The sequence below is a fragment of the Hyaena hyaena genome, unplaced genomic scaffold, assembly GCF_003009895.1.
Source record: "Hyaena hyaena isolate Hyena2069 unplaced genomic scaffold, ASM300989v1 scaffold_125, whole genome shotgun sequence".
NCBI lineage: Eukaryota > Metazoa > Chordata > Mammalia > Carnivora > Hyaenidae > Hyaena > Hyaena hyaena.
The window spans coordinates 1,797,487-1,822,140 of NW_024080757.1; positions in this window are offsets into that span (position 1 = coordinate 1,797,487).

Sequence of the window (24,654 nt, forward strand, 5' to 3'; positions counted from 1 at the left end):
GTCTCTCTCTCTCCTACAAATAAATAAAAAACATTAAAAAAATATATATATATCAACCAGCTGGATCTAGCTTACATACAGAGGACACCCTAACCAATACCAACAAAACACATTCTTTGAGAGTAAATAGTTAACTAAATAGACCCTAACGTGGGCTATAAAAAAAAAGCTCTCCGTGTTTAAAAACTGCATTCATACGATGTACATTCTCAGAGTGCAATGCATTTAAACTAGAAATCAGTAACACAAACATCTCCAGATATCTGGAAAATAAAATTCAATAGATCTACTCTTAACCTAGGTTTCATTTCTAGTAGTTGAAAAAATTTTAAATTGTATCTAATTTGGTTATGCATTAAAAGTCAGGAGAGATTTAACTCTGTGGAATGAGTCATTTGGAAACGTCGAGGTAGACCTTGTCACGCCCCTCCACCACAGCCGATACCGGTGTGGGGCATTAAGAAACCATTTGAGCTGCTCTCAAACTGCCAGCTCACACCCAGAAAGTACTATTCCCTCATCAGTTGCCCCAAAACACTCAAACACTGTTAACTTTGTCAAGAGGATCCTTCTCATCTGAGTTTTCTGTTAATCACCTTGTAATGTGTATCAACAGCAACTGTCCTTCAAAGAATCAGCACTATAAAACATAGTTGCATCAGCACTGGGTCTCAATATGACTTGATCGGACCCCATCTATCCAGCCTCCTTTTACCCCTAGAGAAGTTTAGAACGTCTGTGCTTGAAAGGGCCTCCGCTCCTGAAATGTGAAGGACTAGCTCTTAAAACATGTGGGAGACTTTGTCATCTAGAGGAAATAAAGTCTGACTTCCTAAGGACATAGGTCAGGGATGAGATACTCTGTCAAATATGTCAAATCAAGGAGGAGTGGGTTATCATATTTGAATATTTTAAGTGGTATAATGCCAATGTCTCTGCGTTTTCTAATTTCAAATTACACACTCATCTCCGACAGAGAGCAATATAGTCATTGTAAAGGTAAAGAGGAAATAAGCCAAAAGATTGTATTATTAACAGATGTAAACGTGCACTTTTACAACGACCCACATGAGAAGAAAAAAAATGCTTACTATCCAGAGTTTCTATCTTCAGCTTACCTTCCTTCAACAAATATTTGTTGACTGTCTATTGGGTGCCAGACATTACACAGTCATTGCTCTTGAGAAATACCCAGTTCAGCAGGGAGACGGACACAAACAATTACTATTCAATACGCTATTTGCTATTACAAAGGGGCCACAAACAAAGCGACATTGACAGTTTTCAGAGAAGATATTTGGGTCGGCTTCTGAGTAGGTAGGACAGTCTCCAGGAGGAAGGACCAAGGGGAGAAAAAAAAAAAAGGTCCATTCACACACAGAATCTAAAAGCACATCATTCCTTAACACTAGAAAGCAGGACACTTTAAGCACAGGATGAGGAGGGGAAAGTGAAGAGAATGACCCAGAAAAGCCAGTTTGGGAAGACACCCTGGAGGATCTATCTGAAGCAGGGGAAAGAAGTCATCAGAAACTTCCTTTCAAATCCATCTCTGGAGACGGCCGGCATCTGTTGCTAGCAAGAAAGGGTTGGAGACTGGACCAGAGCAGTATCCGTGGGAACACAGAAGGGAAGACAGAGTCCCGGGATATTCACCAGACAAACCAGGAAAGACTTAGTGACCCAACTGGCAGCGATGGAGAAGGGAGTCCAGGTGAATCCCAGCTTCTAACTTGGACACATTCTAAATAGATAGATAATAAGGGGGGAAAACTGAGTGAAGAAGATAATGGATTAGCTTTGAACATGTTCATGTGTAAGGTGACGCGCCTCCTAAAGAGCTAGATGGAGACTTCTAGCACTACAGGGAGGACACAAGTGTGGATTTTAAGAGCCAAGAGGCTAAAGACAAATGATTAAGAAGTTACGGAAGTCTCTGGGGGCAGATGAAATCAAACACGGAAAATATATTCTTATCATAACATTTTAATCAATGCTTCTTTGACCAAAAAGCACAGATTGAAGACTGATTTAAAGTTTTACTATACAGTTCCCTTTGTTTCAAAGTTTATAAACCACACTGTTCCAAAAGGATCATCAAAGCCAGTCATGATGCAACGTTCTTCCAGCAACAGTAAACTCCATGTCTAGAAGGCCAATGAGAAACTCGGGTCTCTTGCCCCACCCGGCTTGGAAAGGGTTCCGGCAGCTGATAAAACAGAACCCGGAGTCACCAGGCACCTTCTACTGAGGCTCTCTGCAAAACCCCGAAGCAGGGCACCCCTCACTCACATCAAACCCTTCTCCCCTCTATGCCCCGACCCACAGCTTTGTCCCATGCATCTTTGTAAGGCGGGGGGGGGGGGGGGGGGGGGGGGGGAGGGGAATCTATTTATACACCACAGATAGGCTATGAACTCCTCTAGGAGCAGCTGGTTTGGATACGATATGGTAAAGGACTTCAGAAATAAATACAGTAAGGAGAAATCACATTGCTTTTAATATCTGTGAGAACACAGCACACGAGTCAGGACTAGAAAGGGAGGCAGGAATTAGAAAATCCAAGTGAAATCAAGGTTTCCTTGTTTAGGATTGTTCTGGGCCATCTAAGTCCAACTAGCTGATCTCTAAGGGCACAACACTCCTGGCAAGAGAATGGAGGTGGGGGAGGGAGTACAGGAAGATTCTGCCAAATTTTAGGGGTTCAAGAGCCAATATAAGGTAAGGGAGGCACCTGGCCAAGATTCCAGTTTTCAGTCCCACTGCCAGAAATCCCGAAGAGCCAATGCTACTACACTTAAGCATCTGAAATTGAAATAGGCTTCTTAGCAGCAATCTTGGATAGTCAAGTATTGGAAACAACCTCAGACCAGGAAATGTAAAAGAATGAGTCTGGAAGTCCCAAATACCCCAGGGTTGATCTGAGCTTCGCAACTTCATTTCTGCATTAAGCAGAGTGGTCCATGCATTTCCCCGGCCCCGAGAACACAGACGCGCTCAGGCAAATACCTGGTGATGTCTTACTCCCCTCTCCTGACATCGAGTTGTTTGTAACCGATTTTCATATTCTGTGAGGTCTTTCATTATCACTAGACACATCTCCAGAAACAAAGAAATATGATCGGCTGGTACCTGGTTAGGCCTGTCTTCCCCAAGTTGCTTTCGGGGACTTTCCTGACTTGTCCTAAAGATTTCTTCAGGCTGCCCTGTAGTGAAGATGATTGAAATGCATATTGTGGCAACAGACACTTCCTTAGAAAGAAGCTGGACGACAATACCTCACTCATCAGAAACCGCCAGACATACCTGGAGGGTGTGCAAAGCAAGCCAAAGCTCTTTGTTTGGGGTTTGGAAAAGGAGAAAACTCACTTAGCAGAGACCTACTGAGAAAAGAAAAAACCGTGCCAGCGACACTCAAGATGAGGTCATATCAGCTTCTGGCTTCAGGTCAACTACAGCCAACGCAAAGCTTGGGACTGGAGACCAGCAGAACCCAATCCGCTGTGGCCCCCAAAACCAATCTCAGACCTGCTGACAACCTACAGAAACAACACTTTCCACTCTGGGCAGTGACATGGTCATCTGTGTCAGATTCCGGCCTTTCAAAGGCTAAGCCCAGAACAGACATGGAAATATCCAGTCTACGGAGTGTTTTGTCGTTCAAAGGGGGCCATACACCGTCCTCTGGGCACTTTCAAAATAAGGAAGGTTAACTTTTCCTCGCCATTCCATGTCCATCACCACTGACTTCAGCGCTACCACTTAAAAGCAGAGGCCAGCAACGGCTGGCCCCCTGGGCCCCCCAAAATGGGCAGCAATCAAGGCAAGACAAATGGACGGGGGCAAAGCAGAAACGAGTTTAGAAACCAGTGAAAAGTTGGGTTTTGTCTTTGTTTAATGCTTACTCTTGGCCAATCCATGGCACATCCACTTGTAGGCACAAAGCTCCTTCCTAAGGGGCAGCGGGTCCCACCATCCACCCCGCACCACAAGAGCATCTGTCCGCCCTCCGCAAGTTTACTTATCTCCTTTCCTTAGGAAATTCTCCTCATGTATTCACGGTTTCTCTTCCGCCCTCCTAAAACTATTCACCACATAATAAGTAGGAGCATCGTCTCAATAAAAGAGCAGGAAAAGGTCAAGACTCCTACTTCCTAAGGCCCTCGTGACAGAAGACAGAGACGATTTACGGCTCTGGTCAAGTGTTTTTATCTTTCCATGGGAGAAAGATATTTCGGACTACAAGGCTGAGATACTAGCAAGAATGCAGCCTCTCTAACTCGTTATCATTTGTAAATTCCCCGCCTGATTTGATAACAAATATCACTTTTCTTTCAATGCCATTGGCAAAAGAGGGGGAAAATAAAAAACTCACCATAGAAACAAAGGTGCCATTATTTCTGGTAGCATTTTCCTGGGCCCTGTTAATAATCACACATGCAGTCAAACTCATGCCCTAGGTTCTCACCTCACTAAATAAATACTGCCCGGTGGCAAATATTAGTATCCCTAACTTTGCATTCCAAAGGAGTCATGAAACCGATCAGAAAGGTCAGATCTCAGTCAATAAGGCCAAAGCAAAAGATTTTAAAAAATTAAAAAAAAAAGTCCCCTGTTCACAGTATTTCCTAGTTTCACCAGCAATTTCTGTGTCTCTGGCTCTCAGTGGCATTTCCAACAGACACACCAGTGGCCACTGTAATTCTATCATTTGACATTATGGGATCGTAGAAGTTGATAAAAACAGAGTCCTAGAAGGAGCTTCTGGATCAGGGACTCTTAAGATTTGTTAAACACAGGCAGTACATGAATGCCATTAAATTAAATTAAAAAGAAGGGCGTACATACACTTTTCTCAGAAAAATGTTCCATAGTTTTCTTCAGTTTTCAAGGACTCCCACTATATTCCCCCTTTCAGAATAACTGAGAGCCAAGTGGCCATTCTCAATTCTTGCTGTGCATCAGAACTTCTGGAGAAACTTCATAACAACAATGTACGCCGAGACCCTATTCGAGGCTGACTACATCAGAACATTGGTAGACAGGGCTCACACATGTAAATTCAGACCAACAACTCGAATGATTCTCCTACAAAACCAGGGTTCTGAATTACTGTATAGCTTCAACGGATGGGTCTTTTTGTTCTATCACTGAGCTTGAAACCTTGAAGAAATCCATGAAATCGAAAAACTAGAACATTATTTTACAAGGAAGAGCGACATCTGTTAAGGAACTTGCCTAGGATCATACAACCAGTTAGAAGTGCCACCAGAGAGGCGCCTGGGGTGCTCATTTGGTTAAGCATCCGACTTGGGCTCAGGTCATGATCTTGCTGTTCACAAGATCAAGGCCCGCGTCGGGCTCTGTGCTAACAGCTCAGAGCCTGGAGCCTGCTTCAGAGTCTGTATCTCTCCATCTCTCTGCCCCTCCTCTGCTTGCTGATGCACTCTCTCTCTCTCAAAACAATAAACTATTAAGAAAAAAAAAAAAAAGAACTGCCCTAGAAGTAGAGATTATGTGCAAATGAAATCTCCACCCCACGAGAAAGTGTGGTGGACCCCAAAATGTACTGCTTTTAAAGTCTTTAAAATCACAAATACTTTATAAGAAAAACGCTAAAATTGGGTTTAACATTCTTTCGACTTAGTTTCCTACAACCACCTCAATTTTAACAGAAATAGTTTACCTTTTATAGCTCCTATGTAAAAATTAACCAACGTCTGCCTAAAATCTGTAGTAAATACACAAGAAACCCATTTATAGAGATAAGCCGTAGAGAGTAGTTGATTATGGTCACAACAGGGTGCAGGTTGCCTGAGCCCTTGATCAGCTGGGTGGGGAGTTCCTGACTGTTAAAATTATGGCCCATCGCAATGGTTTATACTTCTCATTCTAGCTGTTCCAATTTGTTTTGAATTGTCAAAAACAAGAACTAGCTCAGCCAAGTCCTCTCCTGAGCTTCAGGAAGGGACCTGCATATCCCAAACCAGGAAGGTCTTTTAAAAGATCAAGTAACATTTTCCTAAGAGAAAACTTTTAAATGCAATCCTAATTGAAGGGAAGGAAAGAAAAGAAGGTGACATTTCCTTTGTTCTACTTCACAATAAGTGTACACCCAGATTCGGCACGTGTTTCTCAGCGGCTTCACAGTAGCTAAGATAATTACACTAGTGCCCTCTTGATGTAGGAGTCCCCATTGAGAGAAGTCAGCTGAATCCCAAGGACAGCATTCCATGGAGTTGAAAAGAATTCTTTCAACACACACCCACTGTGAGGCTTGGTTCAGACAAGAATTCCCCAGACCCCACTGAAGGCGACAGTGGAGAGGATGGGCCAGAGTTCACTTTGCTGACAAGGATTCAGGCAGGTAAGTGAAAAATTGCTTATCAGACATCAAGAACTGATCGCAAATTTTTTATTCATCACCTCCAGCATATTATAAATGCTAAAGGACTAAGAACATTTCATCTCTCTCTCGTAGAGCCTAGGACAATTCCTTAAATACAACGGAGAATGAGTCATCATTTGAGAAGTTGATTGAAAACAAAATTCCAGAACATTAGTTCCAAAAGACACGAGTATTCCCTGCAGTTAGCAATGCTCCACATAATACTGCCCAAGCCTCATTTCTGTGACCCTTCTTCCCATCTGGATCCCTAGAGAAGGCACAGTGTCTAGTGCAAGGCAGGGGCACATTTTCCACAGAAATGAATAGAGGGTAAGCGGTCTTCAAGGAATCTAACAATTTTATCCATTTATTCCTATTTTCTGTTTCTTCCTATTAAAGTATCAGTTCCATAAAGGCAGGGAGTGGTATCTGAACACTGATGTGATACAAACTTGACGAACATAATGCTTAGGAAACAAGAGGTAACCAATATTTATTTTAATATATGTTATCAAACAAACAAATGCTCAAGTAAAAACATACCCGGGCGTGGCTCTGGAAGAAAAGCCTTAAGGCATCACCCTACCTATAGAGGATGTCACTTTTTTTTTTTTTTTAAGTGTATTCATTTTGAGGGAGATAGAGAGAGAATGTGTGTGCGCTCAAGCAGGGAAGGAGCAGAGAGAGAGAAAATCCCAGACTCTGTGCCTGCAGCATAGAGCCCAACGCAGGGCTCGATCCCACAAACCGTGAGATCATGACCTGAGCCGAAATCAAGAGCCAGAAGCTTAACCAACTGAGGGACCCAGGGGTCCCTAAAAGATCTCACTCTTTATCATGGTGTAACAAAGACATGATGTGGGCTGAACCAAAATCTCAAACGTTCCTGCTAGATGTCTTTTCATTGATGGGACAGTAACACTTTGTAAATGTCAAGTGACGTGTGTTTTGCACTAAATGCTCATTCGGATCCGGTATGCTGGACCATCCTTAGCCCCAGGCGAGGAAAACCCCCCCTGCCCAAAGTACATACCCATGAGGAACCTCCCAGGCCCCTTCTGTATCATGTTCCACTTCCTAGGAGCCTCAAGGTCCCTGTTGAAACAGCTCAAGCTCACTTACGGAGGGACTGTGCCGACCTTGACCCCAGATACTCACCCAGTCTTCAACAGACCTCCTCAAGGCCCACAAGGAGGGGTGTGGACAAGAGCGTGCACATGTAGACTCAGCTGTCCAAACACACATGCTGGGTCCGTGCTTCTGCTCCAGCTACCGGGCCAGCCAAACGCCGCTCTAGAACTCTGAAACTCCAAATTCAATCCTGGCCTTCAAGGTTATGCTGGGAAGGTATCCTTGGCAGAGCAGGAAAACTGCTGACCATAGTGACAGTTTTATAGTCTGATTTAGAACTTCCAAATATTTAGATACATAGAACATGGATCCACATTCACACTCTGGTCTTGGGCACCGCAACAGAAGCAGGGCAGTGTAAGGGAAACTGAGGCTCGGGGCATTTGGCCCACTTACGGGTACAGGGCCGGTAACTGGGAGGGCCAGAACTCAAATCCAGCTTCTCCACAACCTCAGTGTCACTTCCCGGACCAAACACCCTCGCCTCAACCCTACCTGCTTTGAAAGGACCTTTAATCCTAATATGAGAGTGAGCCCACCCATTAACCCCGAAGAGCTGAGGCCACGGCTCCAGGACCCCACGGGCCACCCTCTCGCAGCCCGAGGCGTCTCCTCCACGCCGCCGGAGCCAGGGGCAGGCAACTCCAAATCCACATGCTCGTTCTACATGTGCATGCTCGTCGCTGCCTGCGGTGCAGACAGAATTGCTGCTGGAGGGAAGCAAGCAGTAACACGGGCCCCGGGAACCTCACAAGGTGCAGCCCGAGGCCTTCTGAACGAACATCTTTTTACGACTGTAAGCCCAGAAGTGCATTAGTGTTCTTGCAAAACAGGCTGTGCGGTGGTTTAGAAAAGCCCACATATAATACCTGCCTAAGACATGTACTTAGAGATCCTTTCATCCAAGAAATTCAAAGTGCTTTACCAGCTCCGAGCCATTTAGCCAAACACTCCAGGGAGGTACGCAGGTGGCCGGGGTTATACTCCTTGACAAAGAAACTGAGGCAGGCTGACAGCCTTAAGTACCGTTCTTTAAAAGAGTCTGTGCTTATGGAAAATGAAGGGCTTGAAGCATCCACAAAAACATGCCACCGGTAAAGGGCGGGCGGGGGGGGGAGGGGGGGGGAGGGCAGGGAGGTCTGGAAAGGAGACTTCCACCTTGCTTACAGAAGTTAAATTGCATATAACACAATAAATAGGTCACAGATCGAAGCCTGGCTCTAGTTCTTTCAACCAAAAGGTCAAAGCTTCATGGTCTGTCCACTGCAAATAGTGCGTCATTCAGGTTGAGATACTATTACCTTTCAAAATGCAAATTCTGTCGTCAGAAATTTTAAGACAGAATTTTTTTTTTCTTCTTTCCCCCAGGGAGTATCAGGCTTTTACACCTTGGGCCAACAAGCACTTAGCAAAGGTGATTAGCATGTTCTCTCTAGTCTCCATAGAATCCATTTCAAGCCAAAGAGATTAGTTTCATTTGCTTTTTAGTGGGAGGTAAACGGCCTCAGGGAAGTTATGTCTGAGTGTAGGTGAGGAAGTGTCCTCTCATACATAAACCAGATTAGGAGTGCGGGAAGAATGGAACTTTTCAAGTAGCCATTGTAGTGACCTTAATAGAATCAAAACACACTGCATGGAAAACATCGGTCTGAAAGTTCTCTTCCTACCGAACACTTAGTGAGTGCTTACTGTATGCTAACCACTGTTCTTGATGCTTAAAACTATTTCATGTAAGAAGAAACTAGCTCAAAAAAATGAGACACACACACACACACCGATCCACACAGTCTCTAAGAACTTACAGCAGAGCTGGAAAAACAATCATTTGTTCATTCAATAAGCTGAACTACACAGAGGCTGGAATATGAAACTTTGCCTCAGTGTAAGGAAGCTCACCATGTGATGGAGGAGTGTGCACAGGCACACACAGGATACAGAGTCAAAGCAATGGAAGCTAAACAAGGGGCCGGGCGGGGAAGAGGGGTTCGCGAGAGATCCATTCCAACAGGCCAATTAAAAGGAAAGGAATTGCAGACCAGCGAAGGACTCATGCTAAGGCACCAAGACATCAGAGAAGCTAACCTGCGTCACGTGGGCCGTCTGCCACGGCTCTAGAGAATGAAGACACAGGAGACGAGCTGGTCCATTGTAATCTGGGGCTGGCTACGTATGGATAGATAGGAACTGAATACCAAAATTTAAGATACACACAACTGTCAGAGTAATTAACTCCTCAAGAAGGTAAGTTTCCTGGAGGGGGAAAAGCAAAACCTGCCCGGATTCTAGGCACAGCGGTTTATGGCTCCTACTGTTTAATCTAAAGCGCAGAGTGCTATTCTTTCTTCATCATTCGCGCTCACACTTAGATAATGGCTTACAGGCACCACCGTGAGCACCTTACTTACAACAAAGCCCCCCCCCAAAAAAGGAAATTCTCTTACTATCACTGTATTCCAATACAACTGAGGTACAGTGATGTGTCCCAACAAACACCTTCTAAATGGTAGTTTATGGGCTTCAGAAAGGTCCCCAAAGCACACCCCAAACTCAAGTGTAGAATTATTACTAAGGATTTCCTTTCTCTTTAATTCTTCCTCCCTCCCGTCCTGAGCACCCTCACCATGCAAGTGTCATGGACCACCCCCCCCACCCCGAGATGACTGGAGAGCTCATGAACACCATCTTCTCACCCATCACATGGTCTCTGCCACCTTCCCCCTCTCTTGCTCAGTCCCCTGCAGCGATATCCGCCCAGGAGAACCAAAGTCAAAGGTGCTGATGCCCAATGTACGAATTTAGCTGCTGAGACACCAGTGAGGTCACTTGCGGCTGTGGGCCACACGACCTACCCTTGCTGCTGCCAGTCATCCATCCATGATGGCGTTACTGGTGCCACCTCACACACTCAGTGTGGCACACAAGTATCAGTCCATCGGTTCTCTGTTGTTTCTGGTTTCCCTTTGAACACAGTCGAATCTCCCTAGGTTCCCACCATGATTCCAGGAGGGATTCAACTGTAGAGTAACCCAAATGATCCGCCAGCTTGCTCTCCTTGGAATCTGCCTCCAACTCGACCCACACATTTTGGAGTTTGGTTTATATAAACATTCCTCCATTGCTTTGCAAGCTCTTTTACACAAGCGTGGGAGGCACATACGTTTTCCTAATTCAGGTTTTGTGAAAATGTGTAAAGTACTTAAAATGGTTCATGGCACTTAGTACGCACTCCATAACCATTACTTGTTACCCTAAGCATTATTCTCAGGTGTGTACATTTAACACACAGTTATTGCTTTGATTGTATATAACACCATCAATGGCTACCTGTCCTTTGGAGATTTCCTGTCCAACTTCAGTGGGGTAAAGAAGGCCTTTCCCGCAGTTTCCTCAAACAATCACCAATACAAAGTCCTGGAAACCAGAACACCAGACCTCCAGACTTGCCAGGAGTGAATTTAATAGGAGGAAGCACCCTTCAGGCCAAAGCCACATCCCCAGTTACAACTCAAAGCCAGGTTTCCCACGTGCATTTAAAACTACTCATTGAGAAGGACAAGACACACAAGCCCACGGGCAGGCTAAGCTTCTGAATGACAACAGACTGTACCCCTGCCCCAAGAGCTCCCTCCTGCTGGTCTGAGAGATGGTCAGAGACTAAATCATGGCAACACACCTTATGTTTTGGTTGACATGGTGACATAAAGCCAGCTGATATCAGGGGGTATGGCTTCACCCCAGGATGGGAGCCAAGGGTTTTTGCCTTGAGATCTCTGCATTTTCAGATCTGGAAACTGTTTTACTTGCTTTCTCTTCTGTCCAAACAAAGGAAGCAGGGACCGAAGAAGGCAAGAAGGTAGAGCCACAAGTTGACCAGGCTCCCTTCCCCTTCATTATCTAGTGAATAAATATTCCCGACTCCAGGTTCGATAGAAGGTCAACAACTACTAAAATTATCTCATCTTCATCATGTTTTTACTCTTTTCCTTTTCTATCAGAGAAAGAATATTCTTGCTTCTTCACAAAGGACATCCCTTCAACACAACCTCAAGCAAACCTTTTCACCTTCTTCTATCTTTATAGCCTTCTTCTCTCCGAGCCTCAGTCCGCTGCAAACTCCTTAACCAGGACAGAGCCCAGCACCCCAGGATGTACTTTCCCCCCAATATGCCTCAGTGGGAAAACCAAAATGGGACTCATTTTAAACACCGCCCCGTCTTTGGCACATTTTGTCACCTCTCTGGGCCTCAGTTTCTGCCATCTATAAAATGGAGTCTATCTCTGCAGCCCTGTCACCCTGAAATCCTGCCAAGTCACTGGCCCACAAGGCGTTCACGCCCTCCGAAACCAAGAATCATGGTAGACCAGACCCCAGTCTTACCATATGGGTGAAAGAGCGGTGTCCATATGGGTGGGGGCCACCTAGGGTGAAATTTAGAATATGGGAGGGGGGGAGGCAAGAAGGACACTTCATCTTAGCCTCCACGTGGAATGCCAAGTGTGAGGGCCCACAGCACGGAGCCCCGGGGTGCACCTGAAATCATCCTCCCCACCGGGGCAGAGTATGTTTTATCTGATGTGACCAGAAAGGGAAACTTAGGCAGATGGAGTGTTTTTTATATATGTTGGGGCAGAGGGGGCGGTGAACGGGACTACAGCACAGACTTTACAAAAAATGCTTTAACAAGTTTTATTTCACTACTAGTTTTAAAGTAATTGTGTTTTTAAGTGACCGGACAGTTTGTTAGATGCTAATAGCATAGGCAATCAGTAAGTAAGATTTCCCTTGAATTCAACACCTCTCTACTCTTTCTTTTTTAGGAAAGATCAAGCTGGGGCCAAAACGTTCCACTCTGTTCCCCCCTCCTCATTTAGTGAAGGTCTCCTGTGTCAGTAATACACACTTAGGAGCTCCAAACAGAGGCGGCCGTAATTATAACCACATATACTCAAGAATTTAATCAGTTAATGTCTCAAGATCTACCCAGACACTGACAGCACACAATCAATGTAAGAAGTTACTTTGTAAATTGGATTCCCCACCCCCACCCCCCACCTTGAATTTGAGATCTAGAAGCTCCGTGGCTTGACTTTCCTGGAAAATTTCCAGAATGGCACTTCAGATTTGACTCTGTGGATTGAGCTTTGTTTTCAAGACAATAGTGAATGGTTTTGCCACTGGCCATTAACAACAGTTCAGGCACTCACTGCAAGAGGCTTCTGTTCCATCCTGTTATTTTATTTTCGATTTTTCTTTCTTTTCCATTTTAAGCCTCCTCTCTCCGTGGCACGCGTTAAGTGCTCAGGTAATAGACATATAAATGCTTCAACAGACAGATGGGGAAGTACCATCTCGTGGTGCTCATACTTCTTAGAGAAGAAAGTGCCCACAACGGAGCGCAGCAATTTCATCCCCTCCAGAGTGATCAAGATCCCTGCAGGGGGTAGTTCGCAACTAAAATTGCAGCACAATGGATGTATAAATTAAGGCTATACCAATAATGCTTGACAATACAATGAACTAAGTTTTCTAATATTCCCATTTCTAATACACACATTGCATAAAACCAGAAAAATTACTTTAAAACCGGTAGCAACATAAAACTTGTTAGACCACTTTTCGCCAAGTCAGTGTGCTAGATCCCTTTTTTTTTTTTAAATATAAATGGTTTTCATGCAACAAAATACATACTCCAGGAGGGTGAACCTCTAAAGAGATTTTTTTTTTTAAGTTTATTTGGGGGGGGCAGAGAGACAGAGTAGGGGGAAAGAGGGGAGGAGGAGAGAGACGGGGAGGGGGAGAGACTGGGGGGGGCGCAGAGAGAGAAGGGGAAGTGAGAGAGGTCCACAGGGAGAGTGGGGAGAGGGAGAGGGGCAGAGGGAGGGAGGGAGGGAGGGTCAGAGAGAGACTGAGAGGGAGGATCCCAAGCAGGCTTCCAGAGCTGTCAGCACAGAAACTGACACCAGGCTCGAAATCACAAACCCTGAGATCATGACCTGAACAGAAACCAAGAGTCGGAGGCTTAACCAACTGAGCCACCCAGGAGCCCCAAGAGAGAACGTGCCCCACGCCCTCAACAGGACTTTTCAGCTTTGTGGGTCAATTCCATGGGAACAGACATCTTCAGTGAAGTGTTAAGTCCCGGCTGGATATCGGTCATTAAGTTTTAATACATTCTTCTCCCCATTTTACAGCTGGGAAAACGAAGGCTGAGAGAAGTCAAATAATTTGCCTAAGGTGGCATGGCTAAGAAATAGTAGAACCAAAAAAAAAATTAATTTAAAAAAAAAAAGAAATAGTAGAACCAGCATTTGAACCTGAGAACTCCAGCTTCAGAGAACTTAGCTACTATTCAATAGCACCCTGGTAGTTGGACCTGAGTCCCTGCTTTTCAGAGGGTGAGAGGACCAGCTCATTTATTATTTGTCCTAGAAAACCTCATAGGAGAAGGCGGAAGTACCATGGGTCCAGTCCCGAGAGATTTAGCTACAGAAATGATCAGAAGCCCTCAATTCGTGGATTACTTTGCTCACGAGACATTCTCTCTGCACAAGTTCCAGAAACAGGGTTCTAACAACGGTCCCCTGAATTATGGGAATCAGTGAGAGCCCACACCTGTCGACCCACCCGCTCACCTGCTTTCAGTTATCTGGAGATACTGTGCCTCCTGAACCAGGCACATACCAAGGAATGTCAAGGCCATCAATATTTATATCTCATGAACCTGAACGTCAGTTCAAAAGGGTACCCGTTATTTATGGCAATGTTTTCGTCACCTCGGGCAGATAGGAGAAAACGAAGAGCTTGGAACTCTTCCCATTTTACCTCAATCATTAATATAAGAACACTATACTGCTGACCGCTAAGACATTCCAAAGTCAAATGTAAAATTAGTATCTTTAACGAAATTATCACTCACGGTATTCACTTCACAGGAGTTTAATGTCACCGAGTCAAAAGATCCCATCACAGAATATCATACCTGAAATCTCTCAGAAATAAGCAACTCTCAAGTGAGAATACACCTTGATTTGGGGGTGATTTCTGTTTTCGATGCACCATCTGGCAATTGTAAAGGACGTGAAAATAAACAAAGCACAGAAGCCGGTGTCTAGAGTCACTGGTGATGAAATAAACCATTTGAACAGGACCAGATGCCCCATTCTACTTCTGAATTTGCTTGTCATTTAAAAAAAAAAAAATCCCTCTCCAAAGCTAGTTAAGCCCATTGCCCTAAATACACACACCTCACACATCACACACACACACACACACACACACACACACACACACACACACAGTTGGGAATAAACTCTATCCACCCAATCTGATTCATCACTTCACAACCAGAATGAAGTACATGTAAATAAAAATGAAAGATTCTAAGAAACACAGGCTAATATTTGGTAAGCTCCAAAAAAGATAATGCTAAAATATGTCATTACGCTTCTACCATTCAATTATAAGAACTCACAAAAACTACTCCAATTCTGTAACTAAGCCACTATGGTTCTTTGATGTCCCAACAACCTAAGAATGTCAAGAAATAAAAAGCATGGGGCAGAGAGATACCAAAGTTAAGAGTACCTGCAGGATTTAACCGGACGTGGCACACTAACCTTTTTAAGGGAAATCCTGAAAAAAGAGGAAGACAGGGAAATTCTGAAGACTTTCAGAGTTTCGGACTTTGCAGTGAAGTGGTAAAAAGTGTATTCTAGTTGAAATTGTCTGCGTTTTAATCTCCCCTGTGTTGACTAGCGGTCTCTTTTTTTTTTTCCTGGGGGGGGGGGGAGAGAGAGAGAGAGAGAGAGAGACAGTGTGAGTAGGGGAGGGTCAGAGAGAGGGAGACACAGACACACAGACTCTGAAACAGGCTCCAGGCTCTGAGCTGGCAGTCAGCACAGAGCCCGACACGGGGCTCGAACCCGCCAACCGTGAGATCATGACCTAAGCGAAAGTCGGACGCTTAACCAACTAAGCCACCCAGGTGCCCCTTGACTAGCGGTCTCTTAATGAAGGGGCTGCGGTGTTACAAACTATCCCCTAACTCACTCTCCTCCCAGATCCCCGCTGAACAGGAAGGAGGAAGTGCTGGGAGTCCAGCATGTCCATTCCTTAATCACACACACAAACGCCCCTCCAAGCCATCAGTCTGTCGCTGTGCCACCATGATTCACACTTGAAACGCAGCAGATGAGACGGGAAGTCAGAAGTGCCAGGCCCCAGGACTAGGATCTTAATACACGAAAACTAAGAATGCTTAGGCAAACTGGTGTGGTTTCCTCCCCAAAAAAGACATCACACCAGCGAGTCTATCGTTGTAATTGAGAGTCACTGGCCATGTTAGAGGCAAATTTTATAGCGCAAAGCTTTCCAAACAGAACATTTCAGGACTCGGTACCCTCTCTGAGCTCTATTAAAAGCAAACATCTATATCATGTTAACCCACTTGCGCATGACTTTAATTAGCGGAATTGGCTCCGTTGTTAGCATGACTTTCCTCTCGCTAATTTGGCAGGGCAGAAACATGACCCGTCTTAAGTTTTAAGATGCTCCCTAATTATACAGAAGAACTCTTAACTCCATGGAGAAGTGGTTAAGAATCAAAACATACTATCAATCCTACAGAAAAATAATTGACGGGAACCCGTTCTCTAAAATTATGTGCTCATTGGGGCGCCTGGGTGGCTCAGTCAGTAAAGCGTCCGACTTCAGCTCAGGTCATGATCCCACAGTCTGTGGGTTCGAGCCCCGCATCAGGCTCTGTGCTGACAGCTAGCTCAGAGTCTGGAGCCTGTTTCAGAGTCTGTGTCTCCCACCTTCTCTGACCCTCCCCTGCTCGTGCTGTTTCTCTCTTTCTCTTTCTCTCTCTCTCAGAAATAAATAAAAATATTTTTAAAAAATAATAAAATAAAATTATGTACTCATTTACTTGCTAAACCTTGAACGGCAGAAAGTTTTCAATAGTCCACGAGGCTGCTTTTATGTGGAGTACAAGGTGGGGGGGAAACTTCAGGTTTATGTGAATTTTATAAGTTTGGGTGGGTTTCCTATTCAACACACCAGTGCACTGCTTTTATTTATTTATCTTCTCAGGGGGAGGCATAAGAGAAGCACACTCTCAATCCATGTAAGCACATTAAAGTCTCTCTCGCTGGGGCTGTAAGAACAATGCCTCCCTCTTACCGGGCAAAAGCCAACAGCCAGCAGAACAGGGCCAAAGGACAGAAAACACCTCCTGCAGATTTTACTCAACTTTTTTGTTGAGTTTGTACCATTTACTATCAGCTGCCCTTCCCAACTGCCAAGTGTGCTTCATCAAATTTCCTATCAGCTCAGTATCAGCAGGATAACAGTACAATGGTCTCCTAGCTTCCAGATTGGAGATTGATGAGCACATGTTAATGAGCTCTGTCCGCAAGATTTTTTTATATGTGACTTTCTGACCTTAATTTTATTTCATTCAAAAATGTGGAACAAAAAGCTCACACCGGCCATTTGGACGTGCATTTAGACACTGGGCAAGAACCAGACCGGGCTGACAGACCGCTTGTGTAACTGCTTTTCAGCAAAATGGCCGCCTCAAGGATTAGCTCTGAAATGGCTGAGAACAGGAATTTCTTTTGAGAACAAAGGGGGACATGTATTTGTGACAGCAGTAATACATTGGATAAAAGCATTTTTTAAATAAAAACCACCGTGGTACACTTAAAAGAGTACTGTAACTGAAAATAGATTTTGCTTTTCCAAGAATGAGCTCGGTGCTACCACACTTTTAAGGGTTGTTTTATTTTTTATTGGTTTTAAAGAGCTTTCTAATAAGATTATATGCCCTACATTGTAGGGCCAAAAGCTCTTTGACTGAATTTAAATGAATTGTGGTCAGCTCAACTTTTGACAAAGGACTCTCTTATCCACGCTCCATTAACATGATATTAAAACGAAAGTATCTCCTTTGACTTTTTGGTTGTGCTGTTGAAAAACACTAATAGTAATGCCTTTGCCTGCATGTATATGCATACCAAAATACACTTTCTCCAATAAGCCTATGTTAACACGTACCTGGAATCCAAGTTCATGTGCATGGATACAATATACTCCTCAATAAAATAATACATCTTGATAAACATTCCACCACAAAACACGTGTTCCTGGGATTATTTCAACCTGATTGGTGACAAGAATTATTTTCTGAATGACTTTTTTTTTTTTTTTTTTTTTTAAATCACGGTTGTGTTCTGTTTTACCTCCAGCTTTAAAACCATGCAAATGGAAGAAAACCAATCTGAGTAAACATGCCCCTGACTATCATCAGGTTTAGGAGAATGTTATTTCTAGACCTAAAGAACAATGCAACACAAACCACAGATGCTGGTGCCTGTCAGATATGAAGTGTCCAAAGATGAACCCACAACCAACTGCTCCCTGCCCCACATGCCAGGGTTACTTGAATCCAAATGCAAGGAAGACGCCTTTTAGCTAAAAATGTAGATGTCAAGCAGCTGCACGTCAGACTTGAAAAAGGATCTTTGGAAAATCTCATAGGCTTCTGCTCTCCTAAAACAGCAAATACTGACTTTTTTTTTTTTTTTTTTTTTAATGTAATACCAGTAAACCACATTCAAGGTCAGAAAGAGTCTACTTGGCCACCTGAATAACTCTGCCATATTTGGTATCTAAAATTAAAAGGCAGAGATTTTAAAGTAGTCGTTAAAGGCTAGATTTCGATATGAAAACTTAACTTTGGGGCAGGCAGAAGCCAAAGTAAGGACAACTCATTTAATGGTGTTCCGTTGGCTCATGTGTTAAGTGCACACGAGACTCCTACACAGTCAACAAAGTAGTACTAAATTTAACCAAGAATGGCCAATGACGTTAAGAGACATACACTGATTATGTAGGTGTGAAAGAGACCCACAGTTGGTGGGCCTGCCCCAAGTAGGCAAAGGTCACCTCAATATTGTTAAAATAGTAAAATAGGAGACAAGACGTGGAGAGGACGACACTCAGCACAACATCGCTCAATTATATCCTTAGATCGGTCTTGCCTTTAAAATGCATCCCCATCAGACACATTCACCCACCGCACGGAACACAACCAGAAAAGAGCTCAGAGTCCGATGCAGCCCAAATGACAGCCCAGCAGTTTGTGGGTTTTATAAACGGTGGTTTGAGATTTCGGTTTTGTTTCTCTGTATAAATAAAATATCCATGGAAATGTTGTCCTGACGCTATGGAATTAGAGAAAAGATTCATAGACCAAGCGGTTTACCAGTATCTCCTGATCAAAGCAGAAGACCGGCTAGGTCAGAACTCCCTTCAACTTGCCACTTGGTTTTATTGGGAGACAGATACAAGCTGGTTTTATTGATTTACCAGGAAAGGCATCCCCCCCCCCCCCATCAAGTTCAGCACTAAATAATCAACACCAGATACTCCCTTTCCATTGGACAGTTTTATTCCTTGGAAGATGGTTACTGTCTTTATAACATTTTCAAGAAGAAGTTTGGGGAAGTGGGTTAAGAGGGAGACTGTACAGACTCAGAGAATTGGTGCGATGGAGGAACAGAGGAGGGACCAGCATTTTCCATTACCCCGCGGGCATCACTTAGGTCTAATTAAGCTTAGGCTGCAAAACAAGCGTGACTCTTAGTTTTGTACTCCAGTTACCAGTATGAATAGCATTTAAAATGCAGCTGAAGGGAACCTTTTCTGCAAGTGATCCTGGTTTACTGAGGAGTACTTTTGAACCAATTACCAACCCCCCCCCAAAAAAAAAACAACACAATTTTTTTTTTTAATTAAACCTGCCACTGATGTTGTGAGCAGCTCAGGAATTCTAGAAGGAAATATAAATAGGTCTCTCTATCTCTGCCTGGTTAGATAAGGAGCAGCTCTTAGAGCTGAAAAGTTCAAAGAGGGAATCTGTTATCCCGGAGCCGTCCATCTATAAATCTTACAGCTGCCATTTTTCCACCTAAGGCAGTAACAGATTAGAAGATCAGAAGGAGCATTTCTATTCTTAAAGACAGAACCAGCAGCTGCTGTCCCCATTTGGAATACTTGGCTCAGGCAGCCTTGTTTATGCATTTGGTGTATTCGTCTAATTTGCCAATTTGCTAGGCTTGACACCATGAAGGTGGCTGAACATTTGCTGTTGTCCATTTGTTGACTCACGCTAACTCCAAGCCTGATGCCACCTAAAAAGAACCTGGCCTGCTATCTGGGTGACGTCTGGATCAAAGAGAACAAGAATAGTCTTGATGTTGGGGGTGGGGGGGGTGGGGGGCAGAGAAATCAACAAGTACCATCTTTGAATTATTCTAATAACCTATTTATCCTTTCCTCTAATCAAAGCTAGATGGCTTCCTACATCTTACTATGTTTCAGTAAATGATTGCAACTACTAAGCCAAAGTCAGGCACTTTTGGTAAAACAGCTTTAAGTACCTTGCCCCAAACGATGAGAACGCAAACATGTGGCCAGTCTCATTCATCCTAGGGTGTCATTGGGCCCAAGCTTTGCTTGCTTGTGAGAAACACAGCTCTAGGGGCTTTTATTTTAAGCCATCTCTCACCCCAAGGCAGCAACAAATCATACAGATCTATCCGTCAACTTGTGATCTTTAGATAGACACCAGTGTTGGTCTTTTGCAGCTGGAATATTGAATGACAAACTCTAAAGGTGAGTAATAGGAAACTATGCATTCAAAGGAAACATTCTTACTACATTAAGTGTATTTAAATATGGCCAGCATCATACATGCATCAATAAGGCTCACTCAGCCAACACACACAAGATTTCAGAAGCACCACGAAGCCCTACTATTCTAGAACTATTCCAGAACTCTCCCTTAGGCTGCTCAGGAGAATACCCAATTCCCTATCCATGGCTTAGTGCCGTATGTATGAGGTCCCCTGGATAAAATACCTATTAACTCCTTAGCATAAATTTGCTTCCTCAGAGATACTGTGACCAAGTCTCCAAGGAGATCATCCGCTAAGCAGGGAAACCACAGTCCGAGTGGAGAATGGAACAGAAGTTGTATTGAAGGAGAAAGCCTGTAACTAGTGCGGACTGGGCCACCATCAAAGGCAGGAGGAGGACTGAGGAAACAAGAACCAAGTTCCGGAAAATCAACCAGAAAACACGGATTTTTAGTCCGTTCTGAGGTCAACAGCATTAAGGCTTGGCTTTCTTTAGTGGATCATGTTCTCAAGACTTTCTCATCATCTGCACCACCAACCAGGTAAAACCAACACCTATTTGCTGGAAAAAGAGAGCAAAATCTTGCTGGGCTTGCTTGGCAGTCTGCCCTCTCCGCCCCCCCCCCCCCCCCCCCCCCCCCCCGCCCCATGCTCCGGGTACCTGGCAACGCTTTGCCTTTAAGCCAAGACCTCCTTCTTCCTCTTTGCTCAGTTTTCTCACTCTTTTCTCCCATTCTTTCATAAAATCCCTGGAAGCCAAATTTAAATCCTCTACAAGGTTAAGTCAGGAACAATGTTTTTGAAAACTGACCCACCAAAACTATTAACATGGAGAAAAAGTGCTGCCTGGTGGACCCTGAGAACAGAGACTTTTAGGCAAAAAAAAAAAAAAGGGGGGGGGGGGGGGCTCTGGCCTACCCGATCTCAAGTCTACGATTCACTCCCCAGAAACAATGGTCTCTCAGAGTTGTTCTTCTGGCAAAGCCCCTTCTCTATTTGGGTTGCAGACCAACATTTCCAAACCTACCCAAACCTTCCAATATTAGCTTTCCGCGTGGGGGGCCATCCCCTCAGAACTCAAAGATTACGTTGAGCATACGGCCAACCAGAGCAGGCCTAGATTTTCCTGAACGTCCAAGAAGCATGTCACATTTTGATGGTGAAATTCCTTAAGCGCCTGGGCCCCCCATCAGCAGACTCTCGTGCCCAATTTGAAATGAGAACCTTAAGTAAGCTCCCGAAGTTGAGGTTTCCGTGTCCAGCGGTCAAGCAACCTCTGCTGAGAGGAACCTTCAGGTCTCACGTAAAGCAACTGCCCTCCGGCTCCAAGCCCGTTTCCCCCCCCAGAGAAGGGGACCGAGGCTCTGCTGAGGCTCAACTCTGTACAGCTGGAGCAGAAACATCCCAACAGCCTTTATAACTGGACAGACGGTCACGTCCGTGGGCATCTAAGGCCGCAGAGGGACCAGCAACAGGGTGAAAGAAGAGACCCGAGGGGTGAGGGGCGAGCGTGTGGCCCAGAGCGGACGACAATCGGGGACAGGCCTCTGCAGGTGCGGCCAGAGGCCCTTGGAAGCTGGGGCGGGAGGAGGTCGGGGGTTTTCTCCACAAATTTCAACGTGGGAGGGAGGCAGGCAAGTCACAAAGCTACCGTCTCACTAGGTGAAAAGCTCCTCCACTAGGGCTAACTATGGCATAAAGAGTTAATTTTCTCCTTTTCACCTAAAAATGACAGTTCCCGTCTACTAGGTTCACGGCTCCACAGCTTATCTGACATCAAGCCACGTGAGGAAAAGCTGAGAGCATTTGCTCAGAAACCCTTGACAAAGCAGAAGAATAATTTTGACCACACCAGTCTCGGGGATTATCCTACTTCCAGGTGGTTGACTTCTGTCCTGAAGAATCTCCTGGAACATCATCAACTGTGTGGCAAATAGGATTCTACCTTTGACCAGGTAAAGGACTCCCCTGTCTGGACTCTAGACTCAGAGTCTGCTATCCTTCAGGTTTCAGACACCAACATTTTTACAAGTTCAGTAAACACAAAACACAAGATACTGTATCAACTTTTGCTCTTATGCCATTTCTCCGGGAGAAAAATGAACAAAATTTAAATAGGAGAGGCTGCAGACCACCAGTAAGAGACAAGGCACGGTGGGGCTTGGGGACCCCACTCCCAGCTGCCGGACCAACAGAAGCTTGGCCATGAACTTACTACAGGAGGTCTGTCACATCCTCTTTATCCGCCTAGAAGGTGCACCTATCTAGAAGGTGCAGTATCGTTGTCCTGCTCGAGAAAAAACAACACCGTAAAGAAAAACGTTTAGGGCACCTGTGTGGCTCTGTTGGTGAAGCATCCGACTTCAGCCCAGGTCATGGTCTCACAGTTCCTGAGTTCAAACCCCACAGTGGGCTCTGTGCTGACAGCTCAGAGCCTGGAGCCTGCTTTGGATTCTGTGTCTTCTTCTCTCTCTCTCTCTGCCCTTCCCTCGCTCATGTGCTTTCTCTCAAAAATAAGCAAGCATTTTGGGGCACCTGGGTGGCTCAGTCGGTTAAGCATCTGACTTCAGCTCAGGTCATGATCTCATGGTTTGTGGGTTCGAGCCCCACATCGGGCTCTGTGCTGACGGCTCAGAGCCTGTCTCAGATTCTGTGTCTCCCTCTCTCTCTGCCCCTTCCCCACTCATTCTCTGTCTCTCAAAACTGAATAAATGTTAAAAAAAATTTTTTTTTAAAAAGCAAGCATTTTGAAAACTTAAAGAAAAAAGAAAGAAAACCATTTTTACAAACCAACACAATGGGAAACCCACTTCAGGTTCCCCAGGCACTCAACTTTGAAGAAGGAATTGAAGATAGACCCTTCCCTTCTCTACTGAGAAATACAACAAACACGACACTATTGGGAACAGCACTCCCTAAGTTGTAAAGGAAAAAGGCCTTTGTCTCTGAGCTCTGCTTCCTTGCATTAGTAGACTTCTAGACACTTCTGACAGCCACTCCACCTCCATGTGTAGCGTATTCTTACACCCAGCCTTGAACCAGCCGTGACTCACGCTGACCAGAAAAGTCAACACCCCTTGTTTATAAAAAAGAGAAAGCTCTCTGTACACTCATGTTCACAGCACTATAATCCACAATAGCCAGAAAGGTGGAAACCCAGATATCCATCAATGGACAAATGGATGAATACAATCTGGTAATATCCACGCAATGAATTATTGTTCAGCAGCCCTCAAAACAGCGTTTCCTTCCTTTGAAGGACCGGTCAATATTCATGCTACAACACACGGAAATCCTAAGGACAGGATACTAAGTGAAATAGCTGAGTCACAAAAAGACTGACTCAGGATTCCACTCCTGAGAGCCTGACCACTTCAGACGACTCCTAGGAACAGAGTCCAGTGGCAGCTGCCAGGGGTCGAAGGGGTGGAGGAAGTGGGCAGTTTACTACTGAATGAGTGGAGAACTGCAGTTTCTCGAGACGAACAAGTTCTGGAAATTGGTTGCTCAACAATACGAATTAGCACTCATTTTCTTCTCTAGCTGCTACGATCAACCTTGTTTTGTAGACCAGGAAATGGAGGCCCGGAATGATTCAATAACTTGCCCCAGCACACTTACAAACTGCCAGTACTAATGGTGAATTCATACATCACCCCTTTATCTCTCACACGCACATCCCTCCTCTTTCAAAACAATCTTCCTCAAGTTTCTGTCAGCCAGCCCACACCATTCCCCCCAAGCACATCTCCTCAAAGTCACCATTTGCCTCATCACTGCTTCTGTGTCCCGGACTTCTCTTACTCGGATTCTGTCCAAGGAGATGCGTCTGACCCCACCCTTTCCTTCTGGAAATGATCTCTTCCTCAATTTTCTGGACACGGTTTGCTCCTGGTAATCATCCCACTTGTTGGACCACTCCCTTCCTTATCACATTCTCAAGAAGTAGATTCTCGGCCCCAATTTCCACCAAACAATGGCTAAGGGATAACTAAGTGACTGAGTAAGTAAGATTAACTTTAGCTGATTTCACACATCCACAGGGTTCTTTCCAGGCCTCGTAATAGGTTCCAGAGCCTTCCAGATGCAGATCTTCCAGAGCAGTCACTCGGAGAAAGAATCCTCGAGTCCACTTAGTTTACACTTCCAAGCGCCTAGTGCAGTATTTGGCACATAATAAACCTCATGATGTAACTTAACCTTAACACAGCTAAATTCTCACATTCGAAGCCACTCCCTGGGATAGATTTCCAGATTTTATGGAGACGAATCCCCCAACTATTCAACAGTCCCCATGCTCCCACTGCCAATCAGGGGCCCAGTAGGCACTCTATTTAACAGCTAAAGCAGTAGGTATGCATCTCTGGGGCACTTCTATGTAGTTCTCAGAGTCCTGTCCGCCCTCGCCTCATGGTCTAGAAGGCTCCACG